This window comes from Canis lupus, chromosome 7 (genome assembly GCF_011100685.1).
Source record: "Canis lupus familiaris isolate Mischka breed German Shepherd chromosome 7, alternate assembly UU_Cfam_GSD_1.0, whole genome shotgun sequence".
NCBI lineage: Eukaryota > Metazoa > Chordata > Mammalia > Carnivora > Canidae > Canis > Canis lupus.
Genome location: NC_049228.1, coordinates 32,234,757 through 32,244,806, shown reverse-complemented (window position 1 = coordinate 32,244,806; position 10,050 = coordinate 32,234,757). Strand labels below are relative to the sequence as shown.

The 10,050-nt window shown below is 36.3% G+C and overlaps 1 protein-coding gene and 1 long non-coding RNA gene across 4 annotated transcripts in view; one reads left to right on the top strand and one right to left on the bottom strand.

The window, feature by feature from the left end:
• RGS7 (regulator of G protein signaling 7) overlaps positions 1-10,050 on the top strand; it is a 488,737-nt gene that overhangs the window by 475,709 nt on the left and 2,978 nt on the right. The gene's annotated exons all lie outside the window — the stretch shown is intronic.
• LOC119872537 lies at positions 4-8,046 on the bottom strand. Its single transcript, XR_005362172.1, has 3 exons — positions 7,922-8,046; positions 2,350-2,581; positions 4-51 (listed from the first exon to the last, which is right to left on the bottom strand). It is a non-coding gene; the product is annotated as an uncharacterized LOC119872537 (long non-coding RNA).

The following is a 10,050-nucleotide window of genomic DNA, read 5'->3' as shown; positions in this document are numbered from 1 at the left end:
AAAGGGAATCCTCTTACACTGTTGGTGGGAATACAAACTTGTGCAGACACTCTGGAAAACAGTATGAAGGTTTCTGTTATATAATGAAGTCTTTCATTATATTTTTAAGATACTGTCAATGACCCTATGGGTTGTTTCTAGTCCTGATTAAATGATTTTTAGCTTGGTTTTCATCAAATGTGAAATCTAGCATAAAATATTCTCTAGGTCTCCCATCAGAGGTGGGACTACCTCTCTGGTAGCTAAGCATCTGCTCCTCAGCAACCTTCATGAGGATCTCTGTCTTTGGAGCATCTGTCCGTCCCTCACTCTCTGCACCTGCTCCCTGGTGCCCGTGCCCCCTTCTTCGCACCCCCCCTCCCACCTCCCTGAAGGTTCCCTGCAGACATTAAAGTGGTGATTCACCTGGAAAAAATATTCTCTAGGTACCCCAACAACCATCAGGATTATACACTGAGACCACCCTGTCACTTCAGTACAACCCCATTAATAATACAGATTCCAGGTTTGGGAAATACAGCCCCAGATGAGCTGTGAGCAATGCTAGCTAGGAGTAGGTCAATGCAGTGTCAAATCTATTCATGTGGACCCCCATTTGGAGTGGACACTGGCTCTGCTTAAACCATGGCACTTCTGGTCAAGTGCTCTAGATTTTGCTGTTTGGGTTTACAGGTACATTCGTGTAGATAAACTTTGTTGGATCCCAAAGCACCTAAAGGGAAAATGTATAAACTTATCACTTGCCACTTGTTCATTTTTATTTTTATTCACCATGAATAATACCAATAGGGAAAATTGACCTAGTAATCTAAGATCCACTCATATGCTACATTTTTATCATTGTTTTATATACCATTTTACTGGGTCCAGATTATTCATTCATTTAACATACATTAAGTTTTACTATACTACAGCCTATCTTTACTTTCATTTCCTTTGATAGCAATTTCTACCACAATGAAGTCTCTACTTATACAAATCTTATAGTATTCAGAATGGTCATTCTCTACATTGTGTTTATACTAATGAAGTTGCATTATAGTAAGACCTCCATGGAGTTAGTGAGATCCTTGATTCACATATACATCCCTCATAATGAAGCAGATAATCTTCTTCACATAAACGTCTATCATGATAGGATTATGAACTATGAGAGGGTAGGTTTTGATTTTATATCTGTACATCTTTGAATTTACCATAAGGAGAACTTTGTGCATATTTTTTTCTGGTTGAGTTCTGTAGACTTTGTTGCTTGAGATTACAGGTATGTTCATAGAGATCTGTGATAGAAAATTCCTAGAACATCTTAGGTAACTATAATTTATAAACTGGGTATTGGCTTTCCCACCATAGATATTATCAGAAAACCTAAAATCAATCCGCTCAAGGATGAACCATTTTCTCCTCTTTCTTTTATGGACCTGGAACTCACCTCATTTATCATTTTGTTATTGGCATATATGGCTATCCATCTTCTTTTACTGAAACTATTTACGGTGATAACTTAGCTTAGAAAGCAATTTCAGGTTCCCTGCAGCATGATGTAAATTGATCGGTGTGGAATGTATCAGACTATGTAGCCTATTTCGTTTGGACAACTTATCTTTATTTTCCCCTAGTAACATCATTAGATCTTAAATTGCCACTCAAGTTCTATAAACTGTGGAGTATATAGTGGTTTTTGGTCAGGGAGCATCCAGTGCAACCCTGGGGGTTTCTAGGGAATGATCTGACACTGCTGAGTAGGAAGTCCCCAGTGGGAAATTTCCCTGTTGCTAGCACATATGTCAGAGGCAGAAGTTTAATAGCATTTCCCAAAGTACTGTTTTAATATACTGAAGGCCTTGGATTTACACCAATGGTTACAAGGCCCCAGCTTCCTGTGTAGCTAGAAACCATCCTGGAGGCTGTATGTAACAGGTTTATAACCCAGTAGTACCCATGTATCCAAGCACTATTGAATTCTTTAATCCAATAATAACAACAGCAACAACAAAAACAGTTATTAAGCATCTACTATGGGTCAGACACTTTGCTCCTTATCTTAGAATACATAGATAATAGCTGTAAGCCATTCTGATGGCTTAAACATTCTGATATAGCCACTGCTATTAGGAAGTTTACAGTTCATAACAGATAAGATATTAATGGAAATAACTACTTTTGGGACACCATTAACATGTGCACCTAAGTTGGTTCATTCTCAAAAAAAGGTAACTGTTCAATGAACAGATATTCCTACTAGCTTTCTGCTAGCTTACTTCATGTAAATCATGACCGTTTCTCTTAAAGCAGCACAGAAGAGGCAGGGAGAAAGAAAGTTAAGGCCTAAGCAAGAGACCCACTTACTGTATAGTTGGGGAATGGCTCTGAAGGAGAGGGGACAAAGGTAGAACCAGAAAGAGTTCTGAGGACCTGACAAATGCAGTAGTGTTGCAGGCAAGGACTGCTATGAGGTCTCCAACTTAGAGGAGCATAGTACAAAAGAAGGTAATCAAGGAGACACCGTGTATCCTGGATCCACACACTGGGCCATCTTCATCTCTGCAGAAGATGCAGGTAGAAAGCAAATTAGGAGAACCTAGAGACAGGAGGACATGTCATATGTTAATTATTTCTAGATATGATGTCATTACTAGGCAGCCCTGTATCATCACCAAGTCATATATTTCTTCTTTTCAGTTACCCATTCTAAAGCACATGTACCATCATTACGTGTTGTTGGTATTCCTTTCTGAAACATTTTTCAGAAAAGAAAGCCATTAAAGAAAAGAAAGCCATTTTTATGCTGATGTCCAGCTATGCATGTGATTTTTACTTTTCTGTAATTTTTGCTAGTGTTTAGAGGCAATAAAACTAAAATAAACAATTTAAAATACATAAACAATAGACATATTTATATAAATTGTATACATGTTTAGATATAGATATATTATGTTCAATTCTACAGACACCCTCCTGCATTTTCTTAGGCACTTGCCAAGTACCATAGTGCAAGCCCAAACTGGACAAAATCCCATATCCTCTGCATTATGTGTCACATTTTGATGGCTGTTTTTTTCATTGTTGTTTTTCAATGGCCAGGATCTAAGAGTAATAACAAACATTGAACAACTCTAAATACAATACTTGTACCTGTAATTCCAACCAGAAAAGACCATTATTAAGATAGTCTTGTGATAGTTATTGGAATTTTAAAATACCATTTTAAAACTACACTGACTATTGTTTCTGGAGAAAATTTCTACCATTTTTTTGGTTTATCAAGTAGTTTCAGTTTATTTGCTTTGATATGAAAGATTCTTTTCCCATCTATTTCATCAGCAATAGAAAGAAAATTACCCAGTAGACATGGCTGAGATACAAAGGGGAATACAGGCATCTATTATCAAGACTATTCACTTGAAATATACTTATTAATATCTAGAAGGAACATATTTCTAATACCAGACAGTAAAGGCTGTTGGGAAGTCTTTATCCTTTCTAATTTTAAGAGTTAAGTCTTCAGGTACTTTGTGAAGATACTGAGAAAGATGAATTTTTTGGAGCCTCCAAATTGAAAAAAAAAATGTAGAGGCTCCAATTCCTGCAGGTCCAGCTTCCAGCCCATTGTGTGAACCTCTTCTGTGGACTCAGTGACAAGTAGGCATCTAGCATTTGCTGTCTCCCAAACTCCAGAGATGTGGGAGCCCTAGATGTTGCAGACACTCCACACCACCTTCTAGAAATTCACTTCTTATTTTCACCCTAATCTGCTTTTCTGTAACTTCCATATAATGACCCTACTTCTGTCTCCAGAACAGGACAGAATAAACCAAGCACTCATCTAGATCTAGACAGCTGTCAAATTACTTGAAGGTGTGATTATATCAACTCCTCTCAAGTGTTCCTTTTAATTCCTTTAGTTAAAAATCTCTAATTCATTGTTTTTCTGTGTGTCAACTACCCATATCCCATATCTCAAAATCGCCAGGGACTTGGAAAACACATATTTCACGACTTCATCACAGATAAACTGAGCCAGAATCATTTTCTCCACCCCCTCCTCTTTTTCTTTCCCTATTTGCATTTGTTACAAACATATCAGAACAAAATAATGTTTACAAACTGTGATCCAGGTAGAAGCATTCCTACCGGACCTCTCCTTACCAGGGATCAGTGGTTCTCACATTTGACTGCAGCAGAAACACGTGGTAAGACAGATTGCTAAACCTCTTGCCTCTTATGAGGTCTGATTACTATTTTTCTGGTGAGATCCAAGAATTTTCATCTTTAATTCTTAAGTGATACTATCTATTCCTACTGGCTTTGATACTACCCTCTGAAAACCATTGCCCTAGACTAACTGATGGATGCTCTCTTCTCTCCAGTGATAGATGCCAAGGGCACACTGTCACAGCTGAGAGGCTACTCTCCAGTTGTGCCCATAGCATTTTGCAACCACCAGTTGAATTATATGATGAAGAGTCAATTGTGTTTGTTCCCATGTTCAGTTTATAATTACTGAATTGATAGTAATTACATAATTTACTTAAATATATTAGCTGCTGAAATTTGAGTATGAAAAGAAAAATAGATGTTCCTATGAAAACTAAGCTAAACACAATAAAACTAGATAAACACTTAAAAATTGCTATCAAACTAAATCTGAGTGAGACTTGCACAGGAAAGTGTATTTCTAATGTTTCTAATTTAATAATCTCCTGTTCTTTTATCATCTTAGTTGCTTACTTCCTACACTTGTCTGTGAATAGTCCTCCAAAACAACTGAACACAATACTCAAGATGTAACCCAACCAACAGACATTGGGAATAATGTCTTCCAATAGGAAAGGAAATAGGAGGAAAGAACATGTCATGTAACTTTTACAAACCAGCCTGAAAATTGCATCAGTTCCCCCACCCTAGCTTAACGCAGCCATGTCAAAATGGAGAGTCATTTGGAACTTAAACTTAAAAAAAAAAATTGTTTTTCTCATGAAATGAGATCTCCTCAATCTTGTCTTTTGCAGCTAGAATTTTGGTTTAATGTTTACTTATTTTAATCTAAGTTTGGTTTTTATCCTTCTTTTCATTAAACTCTATCTTGTGAGTTATAGCTTTATAAAATAAGTTTTCAGGGATCCTTGGGTGGCTCAATGGTTTAGTGCCTGCCTTTGGCCCAGGGCATGAATCCTGGAGTCCCCGGGATCGAGTCCGACGTCGGGCTCCCAGCATGGAGCCTGCTTCTCCCTCCTCCTGTATCTCTGCCTCTCTCTCTCTCTCTATGTCTATCATAAATAAATAAATAAATCTTTTAAAAAATAAATAAAACAAGTTTTCACGGCATTTCTTTGTTACCCAGCCTTTTAACCAAGGTTGCCAAATTTGCATCATACATACATTTTATCAGAACTACATCAGTTTAATGGTGAAAATAACTGATTAAAATGCCATAAAGAACAGAGAGGAAGGCAGATTTCCACTGCTCCAGTAACTAGCACACCGTGAAGATAGTTGTTTGTTTAGTTATGAACTCACCCTTCTCTGTCTTGGCTACAGAGGTACCATGAAAGAGCACTACATATCTTATTCCATAAACCTTTGTTTTAGCGACCTCCTGTCATCAGGTCTGGTGAACCCATGAGCATGTACATGACAAAGATCTAACATAGTTTACATGAGGAGTTCTTTGCAAACAAAGAATTAGAAGGACAATATGCCATTAGAAAAATGAACAAAGCACTTGAACAGTTTTAAAAGGATACAAATAATAAATACATGAGAGAACAAACAGAAAACCTATCTTCATTAGTAGCCCCGTATAATTTAAAAAGCAACAAAATAACTTTTTCCTCCAAGTAGCTTATTTTTAGTATTTTTTTCTAGTGTGAGAAAAGGGGTAAGTAAATCAGTGATTTAATACACTGTTAATAGGAATATGAATTTCTAAACACTTTTTTCAACAAAACTTTACAGAATGTGTCAAAAGTTTTAAAATTCTTCTTGCACTTTCAGTCAGTAATTCAACTGTTAATAATTTAATCTTAAGAAAACCTACATGCATACAAGAATATGCATTGCATCATATATAAAATATAAAACACAACCTTAATGTACAATTGTGAATTTCTTAAATACATTAAGGTAGATATACCCGATGGAATATTATGCAGTTATTAAAAATTAGATTTTAGAGCAGTGACTGTCATCTTTTTTCCACCCACATTTGACATAGGAATGCATATGTGTTTGTGTTTGTATGTATATGTAATATATTGTATTACTATATAAATGCTTGTGTGTGTTTATATGTGTAACTAAAATAACATTTCAGAAACAGTACATTCCTTTATTATATGTGATACACTTTGATATATTCCTATTTATTCTATAATATTTAATTTTTTTTCTTAATGTTGGTAGCATCTATCTAAATTGATCTTGCCCACTAATGCAATGAATTTGAACAAAACAATATTTTAGAAAACACATGTAACATGAATAATTGACCAAAATATAATCATTTTAAGATGTCTGTTAATGATAACAAGCCAATGCTATGCACAGTATAATTTCATTTCTGTAAAAAAATGAAATTAAAATATTTTTATAAAAAAGGATACATAGTAGGTAAATAACTATTCAAGTAACATTTATTTCTTCTCTATATTTTTCTATGTTTTCCTCATTTTTTCTAAATATTTTAAGCTAAGGAAATGAAAGTATTTGGCTTTAAGTTTTCTTTCTCAGTCTAAACAGGAAGCTAGTAATAGATACTTAAATGTAAACATGTTCATAAACATGAACATAATACATAATACATAATATTATATTTTTAGTACATAATAATAGAACTTTTTCCGTGCTCCACATTATACATACCAGCTCCCAAACTATCTATAGTTTACCTCCTTACCTATAGTACCTCCTTCCTTACTTCTTCTCAACAATTTGAGCTTATCTTTTTTTCATTTGTTTTTATTGAAGTTCAATTTGCCAACATATAGTATAACACCCAGTGAATTTGAGCTTATCTTTAACTTTCTAGGAACTGACACTCTCCATAGTTTTGTTAAAATTATTCACACGTTTAGTAAACTCAGCTACAAGGTTGCCCAGGAGAATTGGTTCCATTTCCAGCAGGGAAGAGATTTCCAAACACCTACTTTCGCTTCAATTCTTTCTTAACACCTTCCCAGCTAGTGTTCTTGATAGGAACAACCAAAGCAAAATGAGTTAAACAGGCCCAGATTCTGTCAATTAGTCTATATTTAGGGTGTGACCAGTATTCCCCATATGTCACTCCACTGTGTCTCTCTTCCCTTAAGGTAAAAGTTACTTAACCCAAGATATTTGAGTCTTGTTACCTTAGTTTCCAGGAGCTTATTTTTTAAGTATAATTTCAGCCAAGGAACTCAATCAGCTCAGGCAAAGAATCAAGTATGTATTGAGGGATTCTATAATGTGAATGTTGTTTAACAGCTGTTGATTGTTTCACCAAGCCAGTTGACCTAATGAGTTATACCAAATGGCTTATAAATATGTGAGGTCTGATTCTCTGGGCAAGACAGTCCAGAGAGAATCACCAGAGGAGTTTAGGGGGCAGTTAGAAGGCTCTAGCAAGGACATGGATAAGAAGGTCATCTTTGAAAAGTGAGTACAATCTGAACAGGTAGATACATGGGTAGGTGACCAAGCTGATAGAGTATCAGGTGCAAAGGCCAAAGAATCATTCATTTTGTGGAGTGACAACAGGCAGTTTGAAAAGCCAGGAAAGCTAGATTTTGGAATCCAGGCAAAGGCGATAGTATTTATAAGTGAAGCAGGGCATTTTCAACATGAGAGTAAAAGAACAAACAGTATCCTTAAGTTCAGTGCCTCTAATTGCACTCCCTATCTCTAGTCCAGCAGTATCACATTATCACCAAGCAATCAGCACCTTATCATGTAGCAGTGGGCCTGGGCCTCTCTCTGGTCAGACAACTGGATCACGTACAACAGACCCTGAGATGGCAAAACTTGCACTTTCCTATTCTTGGTCTGTGGCCTCTGGAGCCTCTGGAGCCTACAGGCATTCTAGAATGTACTTCTGAGTCTACAGCAACACAAAACAGAGACTAGGAGGCAAGGACAGGAAACATACAAGTTGGAATTATAAGAGAGCGCAAGAGTTAAGAGGTTACCTATTTTTTTAATCCCAAAGATGCTGATAATCCCCTATTTTTCTCCTTAATCTTTTCTTTGACTATCTTCTAAACATTTTTTTTAACTTTCTTTTTTTTAATTTATTTATTAGAGATACAGAGAGAGAGACAGAGAGAAGCAGGCTCCAGGCTGGGAGCCTGACATGGGTGGGACTTGATCCCAACGTGGTGGGACTCCATCCGGAGTCTCCAGGATCACACCCTGGGCTGAAGGCAGCGCTAAACCGCTAAGCCACCAGGGCTGCCCTCTTCTAAACATGTTATCCCTTCGTTTCTGTTTGGTGTCCTATAGATCAGGAAAGACTGATGTGTGTGTTTTTACAACAGTAATAAAACAAGTGGCTTAATTGCCCAAGAAAATCCAGCTTATCTCCACTACTTTTGTGGATAAGTGTCTGCAGGAAAGGAGGATGGAGAGTGGCCTTCATCTCCCTAGTGCCCCAGGCTCTCAGACTGGAAGGAAGAGCCTGGCTTTCATGTTCGTTTCTGCTGACTCACAGCTCCTTATTGTCAACTTTCTGTTACTACTTTAATAAGAACAAGAAAAACTTTAGAGATGCATGGGTGGCTCAGCGGTTAAGCATCTGCCTTCAGCTCAGGGCATGATCCTGAAGTCCCAGGATTGAATCCCCACGTTGGGCTCCCTGCATGGAGCCTGCTTGTGTCTCTGCCTCTCTCTGTGTTGCTCATGAATAAATAAATAAAATTAAAAAGAAAGCAAGAATTTCTAAATCATGTAAAATTCTTAACTATTGGTAGTTACCTTGGAAGAGCTAAGAACAAACACATAGGTTGCTTGTTCTGGCGGCTTTCTCTTTTTTCTTTTTTTTTTTTTTTTTTTGGTCAGGGGAGGTGAATATTTTCCTAACTATAATAAAATTTCTATGGAGCATTTAAGAAGTCAAATTCTACCGTGAGAGACCAGAAAGCTCTCTTTGTTTATATGCTTTTATAACTATATTGCAGATTAGGTAGATGCTCTGCATTCACTTAGATGCAAGAAAATCTGAGCTGTATTTTTGTCCTGAAACTGATTATGTGCTGCTTTTTTTAAGCTTTTTGCCCAATAACTGGATATTACAAAATCTCATAGAATTTTGAATTTTTGTCTTGTTTTGTTCCGAGTTTCTGTCTTTGTCTTTCTCTATGGATTGCTGTTTCCAATATAATCCTTTTTCTTTAGAATCTGACAAGAAAAGGTATAAACAACATAACACATATATAGTGATTTGGTTAAAAATAAATATTATTCATACAGAATTCAGTTGTAAACAATTTAGTAAAAAAATAAATAAATAAATTTAATTGGTAAGGATTTTTTTAGCCCTCGGTTTCCAGAATTAAGATTTTAGAACCTAGCTACAAAAATTTCTTAAATTCTTCAACTTGGGAAAATTATGAAAAGTTAATTGGCAGGGGCTGATTGCATACAGCCTCCAAAGGAACTACACTGAAAAGGAGTTTTACAAAACAACAGGTATGTAAATGCACACTTCCCTAACTACAAGAAAGGATCTTCTTTTTAATATAAGGTTTGCCAATAAAATAAGCAATGTATTTCCTTGTGCACCAGAATAGTGCCTAGTTTTTCCCCAGTATGTAAATAAGGCAGGCTTTTCACGGGATTTACAGAACAGATCCCAATGATCTAGATCTTCAAATCCACATGACTAATTGGCACCCATGCTATTTACTTTGACCCTAGACTGGGGCATGTAATTTTTTTTAAACTGTTAGCTATACCCAAATTTGCCCTTTAGTTTTCTCAATGCACATAACAAATTTCCTTATTACATATTTGGTCAGTCCTTATCACGTACAGTGTTTCATCGTGTGACTGTTTCCCATTTCTGTTCATTTGTTT